We start from the raw sequence: 14,335 nt of genomic DNA on the forward strand, positions 1-14,335 counted from the left end.
ATATCCCAAATGTCATCCTTCTGTGCTATAATCATTTTAAGGTTTTCTGATTGTTTGAATATGTAGTCATCTATACTCTACTGACCTCATCTGATGCAGCCAACGAACATTATCACATATGTGAAGATCAAAATTGTACCAGTCACTAAAACAGGCTGAGACATGCTTTTCTTTTGAGATAGGGGAAATGCAAGACTTCTATGAAATTTGTATATTTTGTCTTAACCTTCATTGTACTTACTTCCAGTATTAAGTCTACAAGGAGTGAGCAGGTTTACTCTACAAATAACATAACACACAATTGGCAACTATAAATATATATATACAGGAAACTCAATTTGAAACAATTACAGGGTTTTATTTTCACTTGATTACCATCCATTGATAGAACTTTAATGGTTCTAGAGTGGAGCATTCACTGGCAAAATGTTGGATTGCTATGGAATTAAGTCTTGCATTTTCCAAGCACTGAAAGCAGGAGTAACTCAGCTTCTGTGACAGTGGGACCAAGGACTGCATCTTCCTGGCAGTAGCCAGTTAGATGGTTGCTGCCAGAATATTAGCTTATTAACCAGGGTGACCCAGCTCCAAGAGCGGATATCCCAATCAGAGGGCTGGTGATTCAGCAGTGGTCTCTGGGCCTGTTCTTGGCGGGAGAATGCATGGCACCATCAAAGCAACGTAAGTAAGTTCTGGCCCACTTACCTACATGACAGCCTCTGGTGAGATTGAGTGGGTTGGGATGTTACTGAGGCCATACTGCACCATTGCAATGGGGGAGGTCACGATAGCTGGGGCAGGGGGGTGGGGTTAGTGTCCTACATGGACCAAAGAGTACACAAAGAAATTCCCTCACCTGGAGTCCACCAGAAGGATGTCAGTGTTTATCTGACACTCTTCCCACACAGTGGAGATACCTTTCATCGCTGACGCATAAGTACAACAGGGTAAGTTTCTAAATTGGCCTCTTAAATGGTTCACATGGGCTCCAGGCAGGAGACTGTCTGCCACCTTTCCTGCCAATAAACATAATGGCATGGCATTGGGAAGATACAATGCCTTTCCTCGTCATTTTACCAACCTTTATAGTATTAACCCCACTTCAAAGACCCTGTAAAATTCTGACCATAGAATTTTTTTCTAAATCTGAAGATGTATAGCTACGATCATTTCAGAAAAAGCAGTCAAAGTCTCTCTCATTACTCAACCATTCTAATTAAGCTATACTGTACATTTTGTTAAGAATTTGATGCATTTCAATTTATCTGATGTGAGTTAACATAGCAAAATAAATGCATTCATTCTGTTATTATAGAATCCATACAACTAGAATATATTTTAAAATACTTAAATGTAATGGAAATCTCTTACTTTATCTTAGTTTAACAATGTGGCAGGTGAACATTACTTTTGACTGTGAAGTGATACACAAATAACTTTGATCAAAGAATAGGAGGCTGGAAACAGTAACACAACTTCTCAGCGCATCAGAAAACTTGATAGCATATTGTGCAAACCTCAGGGTCATGTAACACAACTATCACATTATGGTGGTGATGATATGAGATGGCCAGGTGACACATGATGTGTATGTTACAAATACTGAACTGTTAGGGATCTAAACCCCTGAGATGAAACCCCAGGCTATTTCTAATAATGGTACAGGTACAAAAACATAAATGTTGCTTATGGAACTATTACTGAGGTGTTTCGTGGGCAAAATTCACATACATTGCTATAAATAATCAGTTGTTAGATCAGTAAGATGAAGCATCTTAAGTATTTGTATAATTAAGCAAGTTATGCTATCCTTCATGACTGTTATTTCATAAACAGATGCAGTAAAATGAACGTTAAGTTACAATTCATGTTGTAAAACATCCTGCTTTTTTCTGCCAGGCAGGTTTTTAAATGTTGCACACACCCTGATTACCGTTACAAAATGACTTCCATGATATTTTGTGAAATGTTCCCATATTAGTTTGATAAAGTTAAATAATTACTTGCTGTTGTGATGTTGGTGTTTTGGAGGAAAGTTTTTAATCGCAAACAAAACAGAAATTGCTGGAAAACTTTAGCAGGTCTGGCAGCATCTGTAGAGAGAAATCAGAGTTAACCTTATGGGTCCAGTGACCCTTCTTCAGAACAGGCATGCTATCAATGAAGAAGGGTCACTGGATCTGAAACATTAACACTGATTTCTCTCCACAGATGTCCCCACACCTGCTGAGATTTTCTAGCAATTTCTGTTTGCATTTCAGATCTCCAGCATCTACATGTCTTTCAGTTTTTAATCACAAGGTTTCTACTGGACAAGGCAATTTCAAATCTTAAATATGTCTTTTCACTTGATTGATATTGGCAGTAGCCAATCCATTTGTTCCCTATGTAAGGCATGCTTACCAATACAATGGTACTACAACTCTTTGACCTGATTTGATGAAGGGCTTTTGCCTGATACGTCGATTCTCCTGCTTCACGGATACTGCTTGACCTACTGTGCTTTGCCAGCACCACACTCTCAACTTTGACAAGATTTGATAAAGCGTGCTGTTGGAAAAAGCACATCCGGTCAGGCAGGATCTGAGAATCAAGACAGTCAACATTTCAGGCATAACCCTTCGTCAGACAACAAAAAATAAATGATACCAACATTCTATCCTAGATACCTTCTAAGTAGCAGGAGGAGCAAGTTGCCAGGAGGAGAAAGTGGCCAGATGTGCAAATTAATTCACATTGTTGCACATTAAACAATGATAGCGTAACAGCCATATCCCTTTGTGATCTGATCTATAGATTCATTTATTCTGTATATGTGCTCAATCAATCTCTCCAAAGGTGGACAAGCAGGTATTAGTCAGAAACAAAAACTGAAATTGCCGCCAAAACTCAGTGGGTCTGGCAGCATCTGTGGAGAGACAGCATTTGGTTTGGGTGACCCTTCTTCAGAACACCCCGTGGAGTTTCTCCAGCAATTTTTGTTTTTGTTTCAGATTTCCAGTATCGGCAGTTCTTTGTTTTATTTCTGGTATTAGTCAGATGAAGTTTGATCCAAACAGTTAAATTATTTTGCTAAGAGAGCTTGAGAATACAAAGCAATTGATATAAATGAATTTACTTCTTATAAACAGGACAATTAAGCAGCATTCTTCAGGTGATATGACACAATGAAGAACATGCCAGTCTTCCTCAGATTAGTGGACTGTTGTACTCAATTTAAACAATGACTTCCAACTGCTCACAAGTACTTGCAGTCTTTGAGAAAGCCTCCACAGCTTTCTCTTTAAAACTCATCTGCCAGTGTCTCTACTTTGGTCGATAAAAATCAAAAAATGCTGTAAATACATGGTCAGAGACCTGAGACATTAACTCTGTTTCTCTCTCCACAGATGGTGCCTGACCTGTTGAGCATTTCAGATTAACAGCACTGGCAGTATTCTGTTCTTCCAGTCTCTGTACCTTGGTGTTTCATCTCTCACTGTTCAGAAATAAAAATGAATAAAGGAACTTCAAAATAATAGGCAAACGCTGGTTAATGCATACAGTGACAGGTTTATGAATCCCTTATTGTTTCGTCTCTGCGAGGGGTGGGGAGCTGGGATGGGAAATTTCAATGGCACATTAAGCAGCATTCTTCTGGGTTGATTCTTTTCAATGCAGGGATATATACATTTTGCTTCGAAAATACAACATTAAAAATAAGTTCTTAGTCCAAATCCCTCTGTAAATAAAGGTCAAAATCATGTCCAAAATAGGACAGAATATTGGGATAACATTTCAGGTATGACCCCAATAAAAGGCCAGACCTGAAATGTTAACCTGTCTTCCCCTGAATGCTGTTATTTAATCTACTGCACCCTTCTGCTCCGATTTCACATTTCCAACACTTGCATTGTTTTTCTTTCTATTCTGTCTCCAGTTTCATTCTAATGATCAATTTACTGACAATGACATTCCCTAATTATACTGAATGCACGGATGTCATTAGAATGTAGGAATCCCAGTTCTATAGAATTGACAGGTCAACTACACACACCGTTCTAATTGTGCATTATACGATTCAGCATTAAAGATTCGCAGACATCTCCTTTTAGAGGTCAAACAGGAAAAATGTGAGTATTTGGAAAGCTGCAAAGGACATTCAGTACTCATAGGGATAACATGCAGTTCTCTAAAGAATTTCAAGTCCCAGGACAACAGCAGCTTCTAAAATGCTACATCTGTTTTTGAAATTCTGTACCTCAATCCTATTTAAATTTGTAAAGTGTCATTTTTTCATTCCAATCCGCCACAGCAAAGATTGAATTTACATTTTCATATTTTACATGGTCTAAGCAATGATTGGTATACCAGGGTTATCACCAAGCCCTCTTCTATCTCAGAGTTAAAACTTCATATTCTGAACAATTCTCTGAGCCACAATAGGTTGGAAAAGTTAAGAAAAATCATAAATGTGAGAAATCTAATTTTTTTGAAATGGCAAATTCACAGCAGCTCAGTCAGAATCTGAAAGAGGATGAAGAGTTCTTATTTTACGTTGGACGTCCTGAGTAGGATCGCGCGTGAAATAATACTGGATCATTTTTCATTTCAGGTACTAACCAACCTGCTGCATATTTCAAACATATTCATATTTTAAATCTGAATGTATAGATTCAGCTCTGTTGGAACATAACACTTGAAATGGGGAATTGAACTGATGGGTGGGGGGAGCTTTTGATTAGAGGAGAAGGAAACTGATTAAATTTGGAATTTGTTATGAATATGTATTTTGACTGTAGGTGAACAGAATTCGCTCAGTTTCCACTCCCTAGTCTATGCACTGTTGTTGGTTTATTCTTTCAACTGCAAATTCCTCTGTGAGTACCACTCATAAAATGAGCAGGGCTTTGTGGTGAATTGATTATTCACTTTACAGGAACCTGACTAGATTCAGGAGATATTAGTGATGGTAGATTGAGAAACATAAACAAGAGCCTTTCACCTCCCATAAGTAACTTTCAAATTACCAGTGCAGAGTATATAAAAGAAATATTAAAGTTCTTAAAGCATGACATGCTTATGCACAGCTGTGAAAATAATCTGGTGGAAAACTATAATTTAATTTCTTAAAAAGTTGAGCTGTGAGGTGTTTTCTTTAGTAATAATGCCCCTCATTTTCACCTGGCCAATAAAGTTGTTTCCTGTAATCAAATTAAACTGAAAAGTATTTATATAAGAATTAATTTAAAATAAACCCATAGACAGATACTAAAAAGATTGTTTTTCTTAAAAAAAAGAAATGTCACTCAAAGTAAATTTTCTGAAGACTTAAACATATTATTTTTCCCAGGCTGAGATAGTTTCTGTATCATTTTCATTCAGGTAGCCTCTATTTAATCTAGATGAAAATTCTAAGGAAGCACTATCACTGCTGAGTCAAAAGGCTGGGGGTCAATTCCCTGCAGACCCAAACACCTAATCAACACACCATCGAGGGGGGATGCTGCACTGTTAGAAGCTCTGTCCTTCGGATAAGTGAATAATATGAAGATCAAGACATTAAAGGACCTGCGACACAAAGGAAAGCAGGAGCATTCTTCAACTCCCTTGCAAATATCACTCAGCCAACACCAGCAAAAGACAGACTACTTGGTCATTCAGTCATTGGCCATATAAGACTTTGTTATTTGTAAATTAGCTGCTGCATTTCCTCCATAACAACAGTTTCCTTCAAAAGTAATCTATCGATTGTAAGGCACCTATGATATTCTGAGTATTCTTTCTTAACACTTCAATTCGTAAGAGTATCGTATTATCAGAGATATTGCACTTGGCATGAGCCATTAAATAAAGACCTAGTGTGATGTAGATAGATGCAAAAGGTTCCATCGGTTCACTTATTTGAAGATGATATGGAGCTCTCATTTGCTCTGACCAACATTCTCCTGGAAAGAACAATAGGGTGACTGACCATTCATCTTATTGTAGTTCCCCACTTCTTGGTTTCAGTATATTTGCTCCATTTGTTGACATAACAGGATTCACTGTTCTTCTAGATAACTGATTGTATGAGTTACACGTTTCTGAGAAATAATGTGCAGTGATTTATACATTAAATCTGCAAGACTATTAAGCTTATATAGCATTACTTTTGATCAGTGTTAGCCTTTCATTGAGACAGTCACTCTCTACAGCTCATCTACTCTTTAATAGTTACTCCATTGGCTCATTTGGTAAGATACTTTATCCTGAAAATCCCCTCTTCAGTCTATGCTAAATTAGAAATCACTGTTTCACTACACCCTTCTTTTGACTTCAGTGTCATTTAGAAAGTTCTCCATAGTTCCCACTTGTGACTGCTCAGTACTGACTCCTGCTGAATACTATAGACTTCAGGTGATGACTGCTCTAATTTCAGCATTTTGTCCATTAATTAACTTGTGTTGTAAATGACTAATAAAACTCAAGTGAGGCAGTAGATGGCAGCCAGTGCCAGATTAAATGACTCATTTAAAAGTGGGGCAACCAAAGATGTAAAAGAAATGCTTTAAGATAGTTTTAAAACCTGTCAGAAACCAAATTCATATGGCTGTTAGGCCAAGTACTGATATCCAGTTCATACATCTTCCAATCAAATCTCAGCTTTGACTACTATTGGAATTTGATTTTGTTCCATGGGTGAGTTTTAATGGGGATAAATCAAAGTACACAAGGAAACACCTCACACTGATTGTGTCATCAGAATGCAAATATATCTCATGCCATCCTTTCGTATCTGTGTAAAGTACAAAAACAGGAGAAATTTACAATTGATGTCGACTCATCTGTGAAGATAAATAAATTGGTACTTCAAAGTTACCAAGCCTTTAAAAAGAAAACTTGAGAGTTATTTACAGCACAAAAACAAACAGACAGGCTTGGTTGCCTTGTCCTAGCAATGAAAATGTCTCTCTGTAGCATCATCATAATTAAACTATGTGTGAATATACCACACCCTGACTTTGAAAAGAAAATCCCAGAGTGATTCTGTCTGCAGTCTAGATCCAGCTCAAGCTATTTGCCAATCAACTGACACACCACAAATGAGGGTATTATCATTTGTGATCTGACATTCTGACTAAGGTACCTGGAAAATTAGTAATGACTTTTGCCCTGATAATTTCCTTCAATCTCTGTTACTATAAATGGAAAGGGAACAAGCAAATAGAATTATTTTCAGATTGTTCCAGCAAGGAGTCAGCACAGACAATATGCTTCAAGGGACTGTCTCCTGTATTTCGTCTAAATTATTAAGGTTCCACCTGGTGAAGGGGCTTGAAGAGTGTCTGTTAATTCTCAATGCTCCACATGAAGTGAATAAATAAGGTGTGAGATTGTTATGATAAATAGGAATTGCTAGTAACATTATTAGGATGTATTGGTTGAAATATGTTACTGTAAGTGTGCCTGAGCTGAATTAAAATTCACAAATACTGTCATTAGCCTTGCAAACTTCTCTTTGCATGAGTTAATTTATCACCCTTATTCCAGGCTGATCCAGCCAATCAGTTCCCAAACAATATTTTTAATGGTCACTGCTTAAAAACACATGCAAAAAATATTGATGAATCAAAAGAAAGTTTCTACTTTCTAATTTTTAAAGAGGCATAAAGATGGGAGCTTCTTTCTTTAATTGAATTTATCTTGCTTTATTTAAATGATCCATGGGGGGTCTTCTAATGTCAATTTACCAGTTTGATGTCTTACCAGCGTTTCATGATTCTTTTTTACCTCCTGTTATCATTCACATTTCTTTTGTTTTGTTTGCTTTGTCTCAGCAGCATATCCTCATATTTATACAAAGGTTACTCATCAACAAGAATGCTTCCTAGGCAAAATAGTTAGCCCTTGTACTCATTAAAACAGGTTACAAACAAATGGATGCTTGATCAAGATGTGTTTCTGTATATTACATGTATCGAAGTAGACATGGAAAAAATATTGAAGCTGATGACAAGCAGTTGAAAATGCTGCAAGAACTATGGTCTATCTATGAAGTCTGGAAAGGTTACTTCATCACACAGCCTGCAAACATGGTAATTTTTTAATGAAATGCATTTAAACTTGGGTGATTCTGTCACTGGGTTTCAGCAGCCGAGGACTACTCTCTCCTTACAGCTCGGATGTGATGGAATGTTTTGACTTGCGAGTTGTCCCTGCAGATAGCGTTACATTCAACAACTACTTGTGTATAATTAGTTAGCATTATGGTCTTACTGCTGTCTGCCTTTACAGTTCAGTAACAGCGCCAAGTGTCTCTCCATATCAAAACGGATATCCTATTTCTTCCGAGTTTAAGTTGTGGTTTTTTGCCCTGTCTTGTAAGCCATAGACCTTTCTTGATAGTAATGGTAGCATATCATTTCTCTTGTACTGTGACAGCACTCTATGATGCTGCTTGCCACTGATCTCACACATGATCCTTTTACCAAACTTATTTTATTTATTTCAAATTGAACGTGCAGAAGATGTTTTAATCCTTTTGAATAGAGAGCATCTTTTGTCTTCTTTTGCATTTAGGAGTAACAGGCAGGAGTCCTGCAAGGGCACTGGAGAGTTTGTACTCGACTTGGTGATACTGGGTCGGATTTAGGCCCAGAATGTCTCTTTGAACTTAATGACGTAAATGATTACAAGTACATCAAAACCATGATAATTTTAAAAAATCTTTACTTCTTAAGTATTCAAGAAATATTACCCAACATGCACATTTGGAGAAGCATGGCTGTTGGTAAAATACAAGTAAATGGGTGACAGAGTTGGCACAAAGAACTGCACCAGTGAGACTGGAACAAAAAGCACCGCTTGTAAAGCCAAGATATTTAAATAAGAATACTGCACCACTGAAAAGTCTATTCAAAACCGCTAACAATTAAACTTTCTTCCAAACAAGATGTAGAGTACACTCTCCAGCATAAAGCTCCATCCCTCCTTTAATTAAAGCAGAAATCAGAAAAAAAGACCTAAACTGCAACAAAAGCTCGTATGTATTTGTGACAGTAAATTATGAAAGCAATAGGTTCCAGAAGCCTTCGACTCACTTCTATATGATTATGGTGTTGGGAAGCAACTAGCCAATGAGGTAGTTCAATAAACGGCCCCTTTGACCTCTACTTCTCATGAATCTATGACATCAGATACAGTACTTGAAGTAAAATCTCATATCTATTTTTAAGCAACATTATTATAAGTTGTTTGTAGGAATACAATAGTTGGAAGCAATCCATATAGCCAGATTATGATACATAAAATCCACTACATCTCCACATCCCACACTCTTAATGCAGCATGTCTATTCCCTAATATACTACTCTCTCCCTTTCGCATTTCAGTCTGGTCTTGGTTATGCTGGTTTCTGTTGTACTGTGTGGCAACCCAACGGCATAATAAAGTGTAACTGAAGAAGTGTGCTCCTGGTATTTACATTAGTGAAACCAGCTCCCTTAACCAGACAGCACATGTACAGATCCACCATGCTATGGTCTAATTTGCTGCTAGTTTCTGAACCACTCGCATTCATACTGAGAGAGAATTGAGCAACTGTGTCCCTGTAAGGTAATACCACTTGTAGAAATGTGCTGAAAGAGGTAAAATTCCTTCTAACAACTCTGGTCATGAAAAGGCTATCACAAGTACCAATAGCAATCTGCCAACTGTTTTCCAAAAAAGACTCATGAGAAATTCCATCCTAAATCTCTTAATTGCTTTGATTGTAGCCAATAATAGTGGTTATCAAACAATCGAAAACCCCACTGAATTTTTAACATCTCATTGATTTAGGTTTCTGTGTCAAGGTGAGGGATGGTAATGATGGAAAATGGAAATTTGTCAATTTCTTATTTCTAACCTCTAGAACTCCCAGTGTATGATTTAGATTTGAATCAACCTTTCAATGCCCCTGCTCATTATTGTTTCTTAACCCTCGTACTCAAGCAAGATTGCAAATACACATTGGCAGTCCAAACCAGTTCCCAGAGGAAACAAGGCACTGCAATATCCACTAAACCACCCAATGTCTCTTTGCAAAAGGCCTTAATGGAATAATATTCAAACAAATAAAATAATTTTATCCAGAAACATTACTAAAGCAGTGTCAAATTCCCAGCATGGTTCATGCAGCTTTTTGACATTTTAAACTCTCAGCACCACTTATACCAATTGTAATGTTAAGCAGATGCTGTTCTCTTTCCCGATAGTGTAAAAAGTCTGTACTTTGAGCAAACATTAATTTTCTTCACAAATACAATTTAATTTCTGACAAAATTCTAAATGCATGGAAGTAGTTACACTGAGTTAATTTGAATGTTAATTGTTTTCAAATTCAGGCAATGTAGCGCAATGAAATGAAAATAGGATAAGCTTTTATCACCACACAGTGACTGATTAATACATACATACAGTAAAAGCTTATAATCCTACTTGGGCCATTCATTATACAACAATTAGTCATGTCACAGGAATTGAGAGGCTCTTACCTCCTGGCTCTATTAGTAGCTGCTGAGAAATCACATTCCTGCAGGGAGATTGGAACTGCAGGCTATCTTAGGGGAGGGAATGTCCTGATGTATATCAATTTAACAAATCTTATTTTATTAAGCAAAGAAATATTTGTGGCTCCCAGTAGAAATTCAACTGCTGATAAATTTTGCACTCTTTCTCTCAGGCATCCTTCTATTTAAAGGATTTGCCAGTAAAATTGGCATAATCTGACATTTTAACAGATAAATAGGTAACTGCTGTTAACATGGAGCTGAGAGTCCTGTCTCCCTGGGGCAACATTCAGCTTCAAATTGGTTGAGAGTTGGTTACAACCAGGAAATGTTGTTTTAGTGTAGACAGTGATTATGACTCGTTTGCAGCTTGTGTCATAACATTGCAAAATTGATACAGTATTCCGTCCCATTTACACCACTTTTGATGCCATTGGGGATAATACTATCAGCACTAGTAGTTCTTCACCCAGGTGGACATTCATCATAGCTAAGAATAGACAATGCGTTTTGACTAGGTATTTGACCACAGAGGCCATCACAGTCAAGATTAATTGTGTTCTCACCTGACATGTATGATCATGCACTTTCCAGCAGAAGTGATCTAATTATAATTAGGAATAAGGATCCCAGTTAATTTCCTTTTCTCTTTTCCTGGCCCAACACTGAAGCTAATTTCAGGGTTTATACTCTACCCTGGACATCATCATTGAGAGTAAGGATCAAACTTGAGACCTTATCAGTCTGGTTCATTTTTGCCCTGAGGAACTAAGACATCAGGGCAGTCAGTATAAAAAGTATTTAATAGAGCAACATGGAAGTAACAGGAAGTCATTTTCCATAGTATAACATAGCACTTTTACAGTTCAGAAACCGACCATTTGGTTTATAGGTCCAACATAAGCCTCCTTCCCTGCCCCCATCCCCTCTGACTTCATCTAATCCTATCAACATATGCTTCTACTCCTTATGCTTTTATGGACTTCATTACTTTCCCCTTAAATGCACCTAGGCTTTTTGCCTCAATAAACATTTGGGATTCTCTTTATCATTTTTGCTTCTTTAACAGCATCTCAAATGTCCATTCGGCAGCAATTGTCAGGACTTCCACTTAAGCCAAGAGTTTAATTTTCTTTGCCAGGATCCTAGAGGCTGAGGAGGCACAACATAACTGTGCTGTTTTAGCAATATGCTCTTCCTTGCATAAAAATCAAATAATTTCACACTGAATCCCCGCCACCTGTTTTGCATTGTAAATTGTAAAACATTTTTCTGGCAGTCTACCAGCCAGGCTTTAGACTATTTACTTCGTAGCTTCATTCACCCAGTGGAAAGACTGTCCACACACTGTCAATCATACTTTATTAGTCAACTGTAACACTCCAATGCCATGCTGACACATTTTATGTGGATGAGCTCTTTTCAGAGATAGAAAAATGAATGTATCCAACAATAAGAAGCAAGCACCATGTCAAATTTTCATGGAAACCATATCGACGGACATTATTTCAACTGCATGACTGAAGTTAAGCAGCAGTTCCCATAACAAGAAGTCATTTTCAACTCAAAAGAGGGTGTTTTGTTGCCACTTTCTATTTCTGTTCAATACTGATACATCAATATCAATTATTGTTTACAATATTTGCTAAGACAACATTTTGCATTTTTTTTTGCTCATAAACAATGTGATCAGCAAACGACTAAAAAGTTCAAGGCAATACAAAATAATCCATAAGCAAAAGCAAATCACACCAGAGTGATGCAGTGGGTAGTGGGAGAGGGGGTAGAGTTGTTGTCACAATAGTTGTTAAGATGATTGTGCATTTGTGAGGTTTGTGTTATTGATTAGGTTCCCCATGGATGTGTGCAATCAAGTTTGCACTGTTATCTTCAATGATACAGTGGAAAAAGAAATGTAAATACCCAGATGGTTGTATCAGTGCTGTGTTCATTACTTATATTCAAGAATGTAGTGCCTGTATGATACAGGTCTAGCAGTGTTGCAAGTATTATCTACACAGTTCTAACAGTGTTTTTTGTCTTATCTCCATGCCAGTAGGTCTATCAGCAGTATATGCCTTAATTACACACATACAGGTTTGGCATTGTGATGTGCCATACATATATTCATATGGATTTAGCAATACTATAATTATATCCGATTAGATTCAGCAATACAACCTGAATTTTGAATATCCATATAAATCCAGCAGTGCACACAAGTTAATGGTATGTGTCCACTGTTCAAAGTGTTAAATGCATTATCATCTGCATCCATTTTTGCCTTAAGTGTCAACCTGGTCCATGGATAGCAATTTCTCCATTGAACCAGAAAATTATGGACTTCAGCCCAACTCCATGACTTGAGTACCTAATTTAGGCTGACAGCTCAGGACAGTACTGAAGCAATGTTAAAACATCAAAAGTGCCAACATGAAATATGAAACTGTGATTCCTTTTACTTATTCACCCAGAAGTATAAAATCCTGTTCTGGAGTACTAGACTGATTACAGTTCAGGGTGCCACACTATAAGAAGGATGTGAATGCATTGGAGAGAATGCAGAAGATGTTTATGAGATAGTTCTAGAGATGAGACACCAACAGTTATGAGGAGAAGTAGGAGCAGCTGGGACTGCTTTCCTTGAGGATGAAAAGGTCAAGATGAAATTTGATAGAGGTTTTGAACATCATGAGGGTGAACCGGAAGAAATTATTCCCCTTTATAAATGATTAAGAACCCAAGAGCACAGTTTTAAGGTGTTTTACAACAGAAGCAAAAGTGAACTGAGAAAGCACTTTTTTCTGACACTGAGTAGTTAGATTTGGAATGCACTGCCTGGAATCTGTTAGAGACAGGTTCAGTTGAGGCATTCAAGATGATGCTTATTTAAATATAAACAATGTGCAGGATTTTGAGGAAAAGGCAGGTGAATGGCACTGAGTTAAAATGCTCAGAGAGCCAATGCAGACATGAAAGGTCAAATTACCTTCTTCTGATAATTGATTCTGTGATTCTGTGATTCTGTGGTTCTGTGAAGTAGCCAGCACTACCATTAAACACTCATTTAGCTCACTTCATATTTTCTAAGGTCCCATGGATAAACTAGCTGCCATGTCTGCCTATGTAACAACAATAACAAATTGGACTTCGAATGTAATTCATCAGCAGCAAAACATTTTAGGGCACTGATGATACAAAAGGTATTTATATTAAAAATAAAATTAAAGTACTGCAGCTGCTGGAGATCGGAATTAAAAACAGAAAATGCTGGAAAAACTCAGGTCTGCCAGCATCAGTGCAGAGAAACACAGAGTTAATGTTTTGAGTCCAATATGACACTTCTTCGGAACTGAGTTAACTCTGTTTCTCTCTGGCAGACTTGTTGAGTTTCTCCAGAAACTCTGTTTTCTTACATTAAAGAAGTTACTTTTTCTATATACACAAGCAAATTTCTCATGCGACAAGGCACAGTCTAGTTTTCAAGTGCAAGATTCAAAGATAGGGCCTAAGGTTGTCATAATTTAGAAGTTATAAACTATCATTCCATTTAAATAATATTTCGATTTTATGTTAATATTTACAATATAAAAGCAAGAGTCAGGTCAGTTTAGGAAAGAGAGAAGTAAGGCAAGGATAAAGTTTCCATAGTCCCAGGGAATGTACGGTTGCTCTCTCTTGTTAGAGGTAAGACCAGAAGACCATATAAGCAGAAATTAGGCCATTCGGACCACAGAGTCTGTTCCACCATTCAATCGTGGCTAATAGGTCTTTCAAACCCATTTTCCCACTTTCTCCCTATAAACTTTGATCCCCTTGGCAAT

General features: G+C 37.3%; 1 protein-coding gene across 7 annotated transcripts in view; it reads right to left on the minus strand.

Moving 5' to 3' along the window:
- sox6 (SRY-box transcription factor 6) overlaps positions 1-14,335 on the minus strand; it is a 411,688-nt gene that overhangs the window by 325,203 nt on the left and 72,150 nt on the right. The gene's annotated exons all lie outside the window — the stretch shown is intronic.

The sequence above is a fragment of the Chiloscyllium plagiosum genome, chromosome 16, assembly GCF_004010195.1.
Source record: "Chiloscyllium plagiosum isolate BGI_BamShark_2017 chromosome 16, ASM401019v2, whole genome shotgun sequence".
Classification (NCBI taxonomy): domain Eukaryota; kingdom Metazoa; phylum Chordata; class Chondrichthyes; order Orectolobiformes; family Hemiscylliidae; genus Chiloscyllium; species Chiloscyllium plagiosum.